The sequence below is a fragment of the Lathamus discolor genome, chromosome 2, assembly GCF_037157495.1.
Source record: "Lathamus discolor isolate bLatDis1 chromosome 2, bLatDis1.hap1, whole genome shotgun sequence".
Lineage (NCBI taxonomy): Eukaryota > Metazoa > Chordata > Aves > Psittaciformes > Psittacidae > Lathamus > Lathamus discolor.
In genome coordinates, this window is record NC_088885.1 from 92,668,568 (window position 1) to 92,683,432 (window position 14,865).

At 42.0% G+C, this 14,865-nt stretch overlaps 1 long non-coding RNA gene across 1 annotated transcript in view; it reads left to right on the top strand.

Moving 5' to 3' along the window:
• The first annotated feature begins 1,489 nt into the window (after positions 1-1,489).
• The window catches only part of LOC136009308 (uncharacterized), a 38,407-nt gene continuing 25,031 nt past the window's right edge, over positions 1,490-14,865 (top strand). Inside the window, exon 1 of the long non-coding RNA XR_010610485.1 lies at positions 1,490-1,533. This is a non-coding gene — a long non-coding RNA (uncharacterized LOC136009308). The remainder of the gene's footprint in view (positions 1,534-14,865) is intronic.

Genomic DNA, 14,865 nt, shown 5'->3' on the forward strand with positions numbered 1-14,865 from the left:
GGGTATTCCAATAAGTCGTTCCTATCCCTCTGAGAATATGCTCCAACAGAGAAATAATCTGACCCTCCAAACTGCAATGTAACAAGTGTGGGATTAATATCTGACTATAAAATACCTAGAAAACCAAAACTGCAACTCTGTTATACATATAAAAGAGATCAGCCTTCAGGAATGTGATGATTTCTTAAGCAGATACCATATGTAACGGGTCAAAAACTTGAGGCAGAAGAGATTCCCATTGCATATTTATGGGAATTTACATTGCATTTTGTATGACATATCTGTAAATGAAACTAATTACAAAGGTAAAGAAAAACAAAGGTCTTTACCTTGCTGAAATGCTCAGACATGACTCGTGAGAAAATTCCGAAGTACCAAGTCAGCATTTGCAGAAACTGCATGTAGTGTAAACTTTGAAAGTTTTGTCTCCTGGTTCCGATTTAGAAGGATTTCTTTCCTGCCAAAAATGTCAGAACTGTCCTTGGAAAAGACATTTAGGTTCCCAGCAAGCCCTGCTACTTCATAGTTCACCTATACTTCCAGTCCCCTGAGCTAAGCAAATACAATTATCTTTATTGACTCCACTCTCATTGACATGAGTTGGTTGACTTCATCTGTTCAGGATCCACTTAGAAAGTGGAAGTTGTCTCTGAGAAAAGGCTGTGGCTTTCCTCTGTCATTCATTACACCACACCTTCATGAAGGGCAGAGGAAGCAATTTCAGTGTTACCCTTCTTGAATAACGTTACAGTTTATGGTCTGCAAATGTACAACTCTATCTATGCAGCTTCTGGATGCAGCTATAATGAATATACCTGTATTTATTGACCACTAAACTGGCTTTAAAATGAACCTAGATAACCTCTCCCAGCTGCTCTCCATTGCTGTTCTCAGTTACATTAGTGTGGTTAGGAACAAACCGTCCTGATTCCTCTGGAGATATGGGATCTGGTAAATGAAGTGTGAATGTGATTTTGCACCAGATATTTGACTCTATAAGAGTAGTGACCTAATGCACAACATTTGTTTATACCTTAAAAATATCACAAACCTTTGCACTGATGATAACAAGGCCAAATCCCACAAGGACTGAGGCCAGTATGTTGCAACAAGCAGCTCTAGAGAAGCAAGGGCATAGAAATGGGGTTGCCGTAAGACCAGCCTGGAAGTTCTGGAGAGAAGCGTTGAGTGTGATGTGCCACATGAGCTGTGGCCTAAATGCATTTCAAGTGCAGTTGCTCAGTTGTAGACGCATGCAGCACGGGTCACACGCTGTACATCTTATCTGCCGGCCAACATCAGATATACTGTGGGCGTCCCTGTAAGGTGATCGGAGCGGGCAGAGCTGTCTTGCCTGATGTTTCTGGACCTCTGCAGGCAGGTCAGCGCAACTGCTGCAACTCCAATCAGTTTGCCGGCTAACGCTGGACAATGTGAGCACATTCTCCAAATGCTGCTCAGAGCCTGAGACTGGACACGTGTGGGACAGCTTGGGCAAGTGGTAACACCGCAGAGCTGCAAACAAAATGGAAGGTAAGTTGTGACCTATGAAATCTCATGATAGATGTCATCATGCTTGACATAGGGACAGCTATGGCTGCAGTCCTGGTTCCTGTATGGATGGTCCCACTCTGTTCACTAATAGTGTCAGAGAATCATCTGACTGGAATAGGTTATGCTGGGCTTCATATGGGTCAGGGATACAACTGTGCATCAGGAAACGCTAAGGAGGAGCATAAACCCACCAAGGAAAAGGGCATAAACTATAGTGGGAACCCACAAGACACTTTTCATATATGTGAGGAGTTGGTGCCACATTCTGCCACCCTGCACCAGCGAGTTTTTAAGTAACCCAGGCAGAGAAGCATGAGTGGTTGTGAATTTTCAGCCTGGCCTGCTAAAGCAAGATGTGACGGGTGGCTGGGAGGTAATAACAGCTTCAGTTTTAATGTGCTGCTGTGTGGGAGTCAGAGCCGCTATAGACTCATGGAGCTAATGGGGTCAGTAAGGTTTTGGACTGACCAGTAGATGAACAGGGGACCTGGAGAAGAACCCATAAAATGCTGGCAGAGGGTGGTGGAGGCAGTAGCACTTGCACTTCTGCATTACCGAGACAGGGTGAAGGTGCTGGCCTGTGGCTATTAGAGAGCACTGGCATTTCCCAACAGGACCCCTAGAAGGTGATGGTACTTGCCTTTCCAAGGCAGGCTGACCTCTTGGCATTTTGAACCAGTGCGGAAATGATGTGGCATTAGGTGTGACCTCTGATGGAGGTCTGTGGACATTGAAAACAGGCTCCCAAAGAAAGCTCTTGGATTGAAGTTTTGTTGCCGGCCCCTCCTTGTCACCTACCCGCAGCTGAAAGACCTAAGGTTTATTTCTGTGGAAAGCAGTGATGTCCTTGTCAGCAGCTCCCCATCCACAGTGCCTGCCTTGGGTCCAATGAAAGTCTTTGCAGTTAGGTGCCAAGGGAATCAGCTCTCAGGGATACAGGTTGCTGGTGGAGGCTGCTCGCATCTGGTGTCGAATGGCCAAAAGTGTAAAAAGTAGGGAACGTGTGACTCACAGTGTGAAACTGCTGCGGTTCTGTGGGGTAAGCGTTATTTTTAATGTCGTGGCTATGTTTTCATGGGCAGTGCACGCCGTGAGAAGCTCCCACACGAGCTCAATTACCACAGATCGTTACTGTAGTTCTGATGCAGCATCTTATACAAACACAGCACATACCAAATCGATAGTGAGAGAGTGCAATCCTGTAACTGGTTTTACGATAAAGGAAAGAATTAGTGGGAACACCAAAACAACTCTTTAAAAATCTCATGAAGCAAGACCAGATTGAAAAGCACTAGTGATAATACCAATGCAATTACAGTTTAAGTCCGTTAGAACAGAGAAATTACCAGTAAAAGACAAAGAAGTGTTTGCTGCACACCAGAAAGTCCGGATAATGTCAGATTCTGTTAGCTTTTCTCACACTATCTATATACAACACTGCTCAGCCTCTTAATGGAAGTACGGTTCAACACTGAGTTTGCTCCATTCCAGACAATAGTATCTCCAATTGGTGTGGCATGATTGCTAGGTGTTTTTCACTGAATATACCCCGTCAGTTCCTTCTACCTTTATATTTGAAGGTTTTACGGACAAATACAACGTCCAGTAAAATGGCACTGTATAATCTGTGACTGCATTTGAGTGCACACATCGCCTGGTTAACAGTGAAATATATTTGTTTGAGGTTGGTAGTCACTGCCACTAGTCATTTATTACCTGTTGGCAGATTTGATTGTGCTGTATCATGCAGTGCATACAGTGTGCATGAATGCCTGCTTTAAATTTTCTGAGAGGCTGCGTTTTCATTTCAGGACACCTATAAACACTGGCAAGCACCCAAATTCAGCTGGAAATTTCTTTCACATCAGTGTTTTTTCCTTTGTTTCCTTTTTTTTAATAATGGTTCAGAAATAAAAAGCAGGAGCACAGCAGTATAAAATGGGCATACATAAGCACACGTACCTTGTCAAGATTAGAAAGCAAGCTCCTGAAAGCATTCAGCAGGAAACAAAGAGACAAGGCTATCCTTGAATCAAATTACGACTCCTTTCAGCAGTGTTAACAAATACTTTTCTGAACTATGAATATTTCCCCCTTTCCCAAGACCATTTTAAAAATCACAGAATGGTTTGGGTTGGAAAGTACCTTAAAGCCCTTCTAGTTCCAACCCCAGTGCCATGGGCAGGGACACCTTCCACTAGACCAGGTTGCTCAAAGCCCTCTCCATCCGACCTTAAACACTTCCAGGGATGGGGCATCCACAACATCCAAAATGTTTGGTTCTGCTCTGAAAATTGCCTGATGTTAACCATACATTGAATTTACCCATATCTAATCTCTCCAGCATGAATGACACCTATTTGCTTCAGGAAAAAAAAATGAAATCCAAGTTTTGAATAGCAGTCCTCTCATCTGAACTTGGAAGGGTGTGATCAATGTGTGTGTCTGTGCATAGACACACACGTGCATGTGTGTGAGCAAGGAAACACAGCCAGGAAGGCAACCAGATAACTAAGCAGCTGGGGAAATATGTCTAACAGCCCTCTGTCAGACCTTAGCCATTTCCTCTTGCTCTCCCCATGGAAGTCCCCAGGTACTTGTCAGAGCAGTTCCCCCACATTGCTGGGAGCAAAGCCTACCAAAGACTGCCTGGAAAGTTCACCTGCAGGCTGGGGGAGTGTCAAACCCCATGATGGGAAACCTGCAGTGAACCTTGTAACTGACCAAGGGTTCAAGCCAGGATGAAAACAGGAACTATTCTGAATTTGGAAGTTAGTGCAAGTGCCGTAGCCTAATGCTGGTCAGAAATGTGTCAGGTCTCCTAGAAATTAAGTGTCTCTTTGGGATGTGCAGAAGCTGACTTTTGGGAAGTCACTTAAGCACTCTGCTGAAGTACAGCAGGTAGGCATGAAGCTGGGCAGGTTTTTGCTCTGAAGGTTCTGTTCATAGAGGCAGGTGTGCAGAGACCCTGTAGCCACAGTCATCCTCACAGGGACAAGGATCTGTCTGTCTCCATCAGAGGAAGATGATGAGGCAGTGACTCTTCCCTTAGAGGGGTTAAACCTCTTTAAGCTTCCGAGTTTTGCTCAAAAGCTTCACCAGCACGATGCAGTTTTGAATCCACCAATCTAAACAAGGAGGAAAACACAATGTGCACCAGAGCTGCCTCCCGTTGGATCCCATTTCGACTCTCAAAGTCTCAGTACTGCTGTAGCTGTTCCCCAGATGCTGGGGAAAGCAGAGCAGAGACCCATGGCTGGTGGCTGCTCAGAGAGCTCGTATGACCTGTTCTAACCTCCAGTGTAGGTGTCATCCATAGGTGGGCTGCTGACAGATCATGTGTAGGGAAGGTACTTGGAGCAATCTTCATCTTAAATTAAGGTATTTTTTTTTCCTGTAATTACCAATTACCATAACAAAGAAACTGAAGGGGCTGATCTGATTTGTATTGAGAACAGTTTTGTTTCCACCTCTTTTCTCTTGTCTTGAGAATAAAACATGCAAAGTACCAGAGAAGAAACTTTCTAAGAAATTGTTGAGATATAACTATGCATGTGAAAGAAAGACTACCTATATATCTATGTATACATATATATATATATGTAGGAAAAGCATAGAAAGGTGTCAAGTTGTCAGATGATATTTGTCTTACCGTATAACTAACAATCCCCTGAAAAGTAATATGCTGTATCTTTTTCCCTTCCTGTACTTGCCATTATAATTTCTCTTACCCTCAACTGCCTGCTCCTGCAAGCCCAACTTAGGAGCCAAAACCTGGAAACCCCCATAGAATCCTCATCATTGTGCCCCACCACTCAGGGCAGACAGTGAGACACTTGCATTCTGTGATGCTCTTTGGGGTTTATCCCAATTATTTTAATGGTGGTAGTGTAAAAGTCCTACAAATATGGATGTGGTAATACCTGCCTTCTCCTTTTCTTTGGTGTAACTTGTGATCAAAGCAGTCCCAGTTTCCATCTTGGGTACCCTTAGGACCTATTTAGCTAAGCAAGTCATTGCTGGGTTTATGTGGCAAGGTTTTGGAAGTGTGGGGGGGCAGTGACAACTTCCCATGTGGTCCCACCGAGCTGGACTCTCTGCAGGGTCAGGAATTTTGAGGATCTCAGTGACTCTGGCTAAAGCCAAGCTAAGTCCAGGAATGTTGAACCATTGCGCTGTAACAGCCCTCCACATCTAGATTTTTTAGGAAGAAAAAAGAAAAGGATATACCCAGAGAAACGTGGGAGAACCTGCGTTTTTTTTGTAACCTGCAGTTTCTTTCTCCTGTCTTCTCTTCTTTATCCCTCAGACATTTGAGCAGCATCAAGGATTTCTTTCCGTTTCCATCACCGACTTTTCTATTTCACTTTGTAGGTCATGTCAGGCACACAGACTAGTTTCCCTTTTGCTATCCAACATTCAGTGTAACTAACTCCAAAGCATTCAGTTACGCTTCTGTCCTTATCTTCTGCTCTACCTTGCCAGCTCACTATGTTTTTTTCGAGGCTTTTCTGACTTCTCGCTAATGCCCTGCTTTTCCCTGTGGCTCCTTACACTGACAGTCCCTCCCCTGAAATTAACTCCTGCCGTGTACCCTGCCTTTTTTGCCCTCTCCTCCCCCTCCAGTTCTTGTGAGTCCTCTTGCTTTAGGATGTGTTCCCATGACAGAAACTGCCTTTCTGTGCCCCTCCGCGTTATACCTCCTGGGCTTCCTTTGATCAAAACGTCTCCAGGGAAAAGGCTTCACTGCTGCGTGCACTTCAGTCAGGAAAGCTCCAATCCACACCTGCTTAAAGAAGCCTAAGCAAGTCACGTATGGGCAGCAAGAGCACTGTAAACATCGTTTAATGTTTAATGTTTAATCGTAAAAATGTGCACCAGGGAATACAAGGTCCGTAGGTAGCTCTGCATTTGCATCATTGGGAAAGTGTGCTTAAAGGGGTGAGTGATAAATACTTCCAGCTCTGTAACGAACTCTAGCTACAGTAGGATTTGCTTATTTTCCTGCACTAATATACCCATGCTGAGCAGCTGAGAACAAAAACGGTGCTGGTGCGTTTATAGCAAACTCTGTCTTCTTGTTTGTCTGCAGATACTCACTGTGAGGCAACCAAATTTTCTGAAATAAGTTATGAAAGTAGGGAAAACATCAGTTTGTTTGGCATGGAGGATTACAGCCAAAAAACTCGGGCATATTTTCACAATCATTGTCAATTTAGCCCTGTTGTGTTTTGAAGGTTCTCATTAGCTAGTAGCCACATTTGAAAAATAGTCTAATTAAGAAACACTCATGAAAGAGAAAGGGAGAAGGAAGGCTTTGAAACAGTTGGTAATTGTTAATAGATTTTCTACAAGCACATTCTAATTCTGCATCATTTGCCACAGCTGCAGAGTTGTAACATCTGAGCTCTGACTTCTAGATGAGAAGCGATCCGACCCTGCATAGGTGCTGAACAGTCTATTTTCATTTATTTTGGCACCTAACTGGCAGTCCCTCCACATGGCCAAGTGGCTGTTCATTATTCACTTCGTTCACTTCAGCTGCATCCATTTTATACGTGAGTAAGATGCCTTCCTTTGCTCCTGAGATTTGAGACCAAGAACTTGCAGAGATATTGTGAAATACCCTCTTCAGGCACTTTATCTGCTTTAGGCAAAGAGGATTTTAAAGCTTACTTCAAAGCCTACATCTCCGTATTTCTGCAGTTCTTTATTACTTTTACTATTCTTCCTAGGCTACTTGCACTTTGATTTCTCGAACAATGCTACTATTTTTCACAGTTATTTTCCTCCCTTCTTTCTCCCATGTCTTATAATCTGTACCCACCACCTATTACCCCATTAATCTCTTCTGCCTGGTCTTGGAGCCTTCTTTTGGGCACAACAATTAGTAATATGAACAAGAGGAAAACTGTGTATTCATGATTGTATCTGGAAGTTGTAATTTTTGTGAATCCTACATCTTATTCATGAATGGCACCCATCACATTTGTGTAAGCCTCATTTTTGATTGTGTGTTAGAAAGCACCCTGTGATATGTGGATGACACTACAAACTCACTCTAAGTCAGAGCACACAACACAGTAGGGCCACTCATGACAGAGTGATGGGACTCTGTTTCTGGTTGTCATTTTCCAGTTCCATGCTAGGTCAGGTGGACTCATCAGAACACTATATACTTCTTTTGAGAGGCATTCTGATATTTAGAGCTGTTTTATTTTAGTAGAAGGCTTTTCTTTTTTAAGGAAACGGTTTCAGTATTTTCTGGGTTTTGATGCCCATCTCCTTTCAGCAGCAGCTCAGAGCTGTAAAAAAAAAGTCTATCCAGAGAGGAAATATAGCGAAAGGAATTTGTCAACCACCGCTTGTGTGTAGTGTCTAAGCAGAATCAGAAAAAGCAATTGGAAAAAAATACTGTGGTCTACCCAAATGTATTTACTAAAATAGGTTGCCAAAATAGATGGCATTCTCATGCAGCACATATGAAGCAATAATGGCATGGAGTTATTTTCTGAGTCTTTCCCAAGAAAAAGACTTCAGTTAGGTGAAAAAGAAGTTTTCTACGGGAAGGTTCAATTAACTCACTGTATTGATCCAGAAGGTTTATGAAGCACTAAATTGATTCCAGGAGGTGAAAAAGGCTGAGATTCATATCAACAAGTACACAATGATTATAGCATTCTCCTGAGATGTAGAACAGCCAAACTGAAATTCTGACCTCTCTTTTGAGAGTGGTAAATATTTGGCTAAATACATAAAATAGGCTAGTTCTTATAAGGAGGGAAAGATATTTCCTTGTAAATCTGTTAGTCTAAGAAGCTGCTTGAGTCATGGTAAGCACAGGTAGACTTAGTTCTTTTACCATCACATTCAGGTGATTTCTGTCTGCAGAGTAATTTCCAGGTTATTGTTTGTATTCAGGTGGACATGCTCATACTCTGCCATCTGTGTTCTTTTTCCTAAGCCAGACAGTTTTCACTCTGTTCAGAACAGAAAGTTTCAAACTCCTATTTTTTAAAATAAAGCAAAGCTCCTCAGTTTTCTGGCCTCAGCCAAGTTACAGCTATGTAAATTGCTAAAGCCACAAGAATACTGCATTCTACTGGTATACCCCTGGACAAGGCTGGACCTATCAAACCGGAATAGCATAGCTATCTTCAAATGTGCTTGAAGTGGGATTTCTATCCTTGCATACTTATTTTATTTTTGGTTGCCTCTCATTAGTCACAGTAATTTCATGTACTGCTTTCTATTTATCCTCCGGCCAGGATGAAAGTTGCTGAGAATGGGAATGAGGACTCTTTCTCACAGCTGATGCTCCTGGTTCCACATGTAGCCCTGGGACATATGTCCAGGGAGAGAGCTGTAACAAGTGTATACTCACAGGGATGCATGGATATTGGCAACAATGTGAGACAATGCCTGTGATAACAAGATGGGAAAAAAACTGTAGTAATAAAACTGTAGGTGATATACTCTTACTTGTCTTGGCTAAGTCCTCTAAATCTATTAACTGAACCTTTGTTTTCAGTGTTACTGTTACAAGACTTCAGTATGGGATAAGGTAAAAGGAGTTGCTGACACACTCAGACACCGATCTACTATTGAAAAATGTGCCTTTCCCTGAGTCTAACTAGTAGTCATCATGCATTTCAGAGGTAAATAGCACCTGTGGTGAGCACTGAATCCAGCCAGCAGGAGGAAAGAGTGCTTATTAAATCAGCAAATGTGTTGAGGTGGCTCCAGAAAACACAGATAAATTAGTTCAGTTGTCCTATGTGTGGCCTCTCTCCAGGTTCTCTCTTTTATATGCTTCTAAAACCCTGAATTATTGTAACAACCCACATGATATATTGAATTTGAAAATTGATATTTAACTGTATTGATTTGTTGGTAGTTATGCCACAAGCATATCCTCAATCCCTTTTTGGCAATGAGGACTGAAAACAGACAAAAAAAAAAAAAAAAAGGATGGCTTATATCCATTTGATAAGACTGTCATCTTTAATGGTACTTGTGTTTGCATTATTTAGAATAGTGGGAAAAGCCTTGCCATATTGGAATGGAAGTCTTCATCCTCCATTTTAAAGATCTAAGATGAAGGATGTTAAAGCAAGAGCACATCTCACTGTACCCTGTCTGTGAACAGAACCCCACCACCTGTCATGGCAAAAATCATAGTTCCATACCTGACCAGTTGACAGATGGCAGTTTTCTACGTGTACTAGCATGAAGTAAAAGGTGAGGAGCTACACGTCATATCTGCTTGTACACACATGCATGCATCACTAGAAGAACTGATTTCTAAACACTGGATTTAAAATAAGTAAGCACAACTATAGCATAGATACTGAGTAGCTTAGTGAACAGCATATCAAAAAAGTAGCAGTATAGCACAGTTCTCAGTTCAATTCTCATTTGTAGTAGCAGACTTTGAGAGACTTTTGTCAGACTGCTGCATCTTCCTTTGCCTCATATTCTCCACCCCTAAAAAATCAGGATGAAGAGATCTTTTACAGAATGTTTGAGGTAAAGATTTGGTGACATTCTGTACATTACTTCATTAGGAAATAATGTTGGGGTTTTGGCTTTTTTTTTTTCTTTTCTTCTTCCAAAGATGAGCTTTCAAAGCATGGGAAACTGTAAGTTCCTGTCAAGAAACATAAAAAGTTGTTTCAGAAAGATTACAAGACTTTTATAGTGCTCAGTTCTTGTGAAGATTGGACTGGGAGTACTTTTCAGGACCAAGGTTTTGTGTAGTGCAGGACAAGCTACAGAAGTTCCCTTATTTCTTCATGACTACAATTCTTGCTTTGTTCTGAAGCTAAAGATGATGGTGGAGTCAGAGTAGCATGCGCTTAGGGATGAAGGTGCCTATCCCAGGGTACTCAGGGATCTGATAGCATGGCTGATGGCTTTCATCAGCAAGTACAATTTGACATCGCCAGTGAGAGCCCACTTATAGTCAGCAGTTTAGCAAGATGTCACAACGGAGAAGTAGTGCTCTTTTTCATAGCACTGCTGTGTAACTCCTGTGTCACTGCCCCATGGGCATCATGCACCCTCATTGTCACCTTAAATCACACAGAAGGGGTTCAGAGTGATGGTGAGCATTCAAATGCGATGAGTGGGGAAGGTTAGCTTGGGCACAAACAGGTGGGGACAGGTCAAAGGGAAGTAAGTTGAGGAATGACAGAGAGAAGGTGGAAAGGGGACAGGAAAGCTATACAAGGAAAGAGTTCAGGTTGTTGTTCCCTTAATTAGGATGGCAGCTCACTGCCACAAGAACTCGGTGAGTCATTCACAGGATAATTGAGCTGTTGTAGGTGGCAGATTTTTGAAGAGATACAAAATCTGTTTCAGACCACGAACCAATTTCGGATTACTGAGGGCCTGCACCTAACATGGGTGCCAATTGCTCCAGGCTTACACAATTTTAACACACCAGAACCATGCTGCCTCATCTGTGACAAGACCCTAAACCAGAAAGATAGTTGGGCCAGATCACTCACAGAGGATGCAGGAACGGAATTTTAGGCAGCAAGGATAAAACTCATGTGAGTAACAGAATCAGCTTTTGTCATTACTTGCAATAAAACCCAGGTGACTCATCTACCCTCAAAAATTTATTTCCGTGGTACTCTCAGTGTCATTTTTGACTGTAAAAGGTTCAAGTGAATCATTTATGAGCATATTCTGGCAGGTCAGCCAGGGGATAGTCTTCCAAGCCCGGTTTCTTGATGAGACAAAAACAGAAAATGAAAAACCACATTTTGATCAAACTAGAGATTTATCTAAAATTTCACCTGAACCCAGGAAAATTTAGCTCAAAGTTCTCCTCTGGGCTGGAGCCAGCGATTCAAACTTAATGTCTCTGCCTGTCAGAAAGGATACCATGTAATTATGTACCTCACCAGGGCATTGCAAAAATTAGTTACGATTTGCATAGTGTAGTTGAATAATTTAAAAGTCTCCATCTCTGCTTTTGTGAAAGACTTTCTTTCTAAAGCAGAATAAAGTATTAGTAATTTAAAAATGGTTGTAGGGGAGAAGGCACTCTCCAGAGCACAGGCTATGTAATTCAGTGATGCCAAAAAGAAACAAGCAGGTGCTGGGTGATAGCTGGGATATGTCATGCAGAAGGAGAGGACAGCCTGCTTCTGTAGCAGGGCTCCTCCAGCAGGATCCGGCACCACCTATACATCATTCAGATGGAAGGTGTCTTCCCTCCAGTGAAGGCATGTTACACAATAGTTTGAGAAGACAGAGCCGCTAATTAAAGAAAACATCAGGAAGATGTTTGGGGTTTTTTGTTTCAGTTCAACCGCCCTGCACTTTTATCACAGCTCTCCCTCCTGAATGACCACACTTAATGGCAGCCCTTTGCCCTTTCAGGTTTCGAGGGATGCCTGTGCCCCAGCTGCAGTGAGAAGATGTGCATCCTCTGCTCACCTCTCAGGATTGTGTGCTGCTTTTGCCTCACATGGCAGAACTGCAGTGACAGGGAAGCTGTAATTTGGCTTTGGTATTTAGATTGCACTTATCAAACCAGTTCATTTGCATTCACAGTCTCACCCTTGATTACACCTGACATTTTTAAGCCCATTATGTTTGAAAACATCTTGTCTGTCATTTGCAAGATAGGAGAAGCAGGGTATTCTGGGTTCCCCAAAACTGCAAGATCTCTTCTATCCACATGCTTCTTCAGCTCACCATTAGTTTGCACTCCCATCAGCTATAATGGGTGTTGCACGTCAGGACTGAGCAGAGCTATGCTACAGAGACCTGCTCCAATTATTTTTTAAGTGCTGTACTGCAGTACCAGCAGCTGTAAGCAGGACCCCAAGCACTCTCCACCACATCCACATATGCCAAGGACACTATTTCTGCATTCGGTTCTTCAGGATAGGGACTTTCTGTTGGGGTGTATCTTGGCTGTACGGTGTCAAGAAAGACTTCCTTACTGTAACAATCTCAGTGTAGAAAGCTTTTTTAGTTATATTTTGCTGCCTGAATGTTCATGAGCTGCATAAACACTCTGAAATCCCTACATCAAGGGCAGAGGAAGGAAGGAAGAGATCAGGATGGGATTACCCTGAAGGTGGGGTGTTGAGAAGTCTCCCTGAGATCTGGAAACACCAGCTTGGTCTCCTAGGTTGGTGCTGTCCACTCAAATGTGGCCGTTTGTGATTTCACTTGCTTGGGTCTGTAAAAGAGAAAAGCATAATAAATATAGACAATTAAGTTTTACTTCCCAGGGAAGACTCATAGGTATTGTTGGGGTAAATCATAACACACACCTATCCGTATCAAAACATCCTTCTGGATGGGAGTTTCCTGACTGAGCTAGGCATGTATCATCATGTACCACGGCATAGTGAAGCATCCCCATACAAGTGTGATGTTTACCTCATACACACAAACAGTGTGCTTGAACAGTTGTATTTGTGCTTTGCTCTCAGGCCAGGATTTATGGAAGAAATGAGAAGATGAATAAATCATGGAAGCAAAAAGGGATATACGGAGAAGAAAAAATGAGCTGTATGCTAACCTTGCCAACCACCAGGGAATGTCCTTCCCTATTTGCCTAAGTATTAGTTTTATTATTTTAACTCATTGCTTCTCTCTCTACTTAGCTTTGTTAGGGGCTAACAAAGGGGCTAAAGGGGCTTAGCACAAGATTCTGTAGAGTATGAATTGCAGCAGATTTCTGCTTTATTCCAAAGTCGAGGTGACCAAAACACCAGGGAAAAGATTCAGAAAGGATATCAACTGACATAGTTTTCCTGTGTAACAGGAAAAAGAAAGTAAAAGGGATTACATTAGAATAAAAGGATGGCCTTCTTTACACACCCAATCTTTCAACAGTTTATTTCAGTTATTTATATAATGAGAGACAACAGTTCCAACAGAGAGGGCAATGTACTATGAATTTTCCACTTCTGCATATATACCCCCTGTGGTAAAATTCATAGCAATGACAAAGAAGCTACTAAAAAAGAACAAGTTTTGAATTTGATTTTATATATATATATGTATTCAAAATATTATCTATAACTAAAATCCCTTTGAACCTTATTAAGAAATTCCAGCACACACTTTTGCTTCAGTTTCCCACTTACATCAGCCAAAAAAGAATACATTAGAAGCAACTACCTTATGCATGTGAATGTCCATGGGTATATGCACATGAGAGCCCTCAGAATATAACCAATGGACAATATGGTTGCAAAACGATCTCTAAAAGTGCCTTTCAAAATGCAACTGCAGCTGAATGTGTGCTTACTAATTTGAAATTAGATTTCAGAATGAGAAGGTCTTTTGAAACTGCATTGGTTACACAGAGATCCATGTGGCTTGTGGAAAAGGACATGGAAACCCCAAACGTCCCATTGCATAAAAGATCCCTTTATTCTTTTCTTTTTCACATAGAAGATGCTTCTTTACCCCCAACCCCAAAGCCATTTCCTCCCTCTATTTCTATCTACAAGCAAAAAAGTGCACTCATTTAAAGCACATTTCTTCATTAAAAGCATATTAGAAAACACACATCAGAATTCTATTGTGCATAATGCAGTTCCTATAACATTGTAAAGTACCAGCAACAAGGAATACTGTCATCAACACCATCTTATTTAATTAAGCAAATATTGCTTGAGACGGTGCTTGGATTTTCTTCATTTTTCTATTACACGATCCATTGGACTTTATTTTCTTCTGATTATGGAAACAACAGAACACCACACCTGTAAGTTCTAGCTGCTTGCTCCATCATTTGCTTTTAATAGGTTTCAACAGCAAAGAGAAAATTAAACTGAGGAAATCTTGTAACAGAAAATGAAGAATACCTGATCATGTGCACACAGCAAGTACTGAGGGAGGGTAGCTCATTTTAAGCTATGCCTGTAGGGCATTTTCACCATTTCAGTCCCTAAGCATACAGCTTTCCATTTATTCATATTTTGTGTAGACATTTGACACAAAATTCTGACTACTCACAAGATGGGGCATTGATGCATACTTATCCAAAAGGGGACAGGGACTGGATTTGCATTCTGTCCAGCAGATGAAAGCAGACATAGGCTTCAGCACTTAAATTCCAGCTACAGCCAAAATGATGCTTCTGACATGCTGGCTGTTGCCATCTTGAAGGTGTCTGGGACTGCCTTGTCTGACACAAAATGCGGCTCATGCACGGGCATTGCCACATGCCACAGGGTGCTTCTGTTTTGGCTGGGCTAAGTGATCATGCACTTTGTTTCTGCTGAACCTCGGTGAAATCCAGGAGCTGAGGGTACTTCTGCCAAAGGG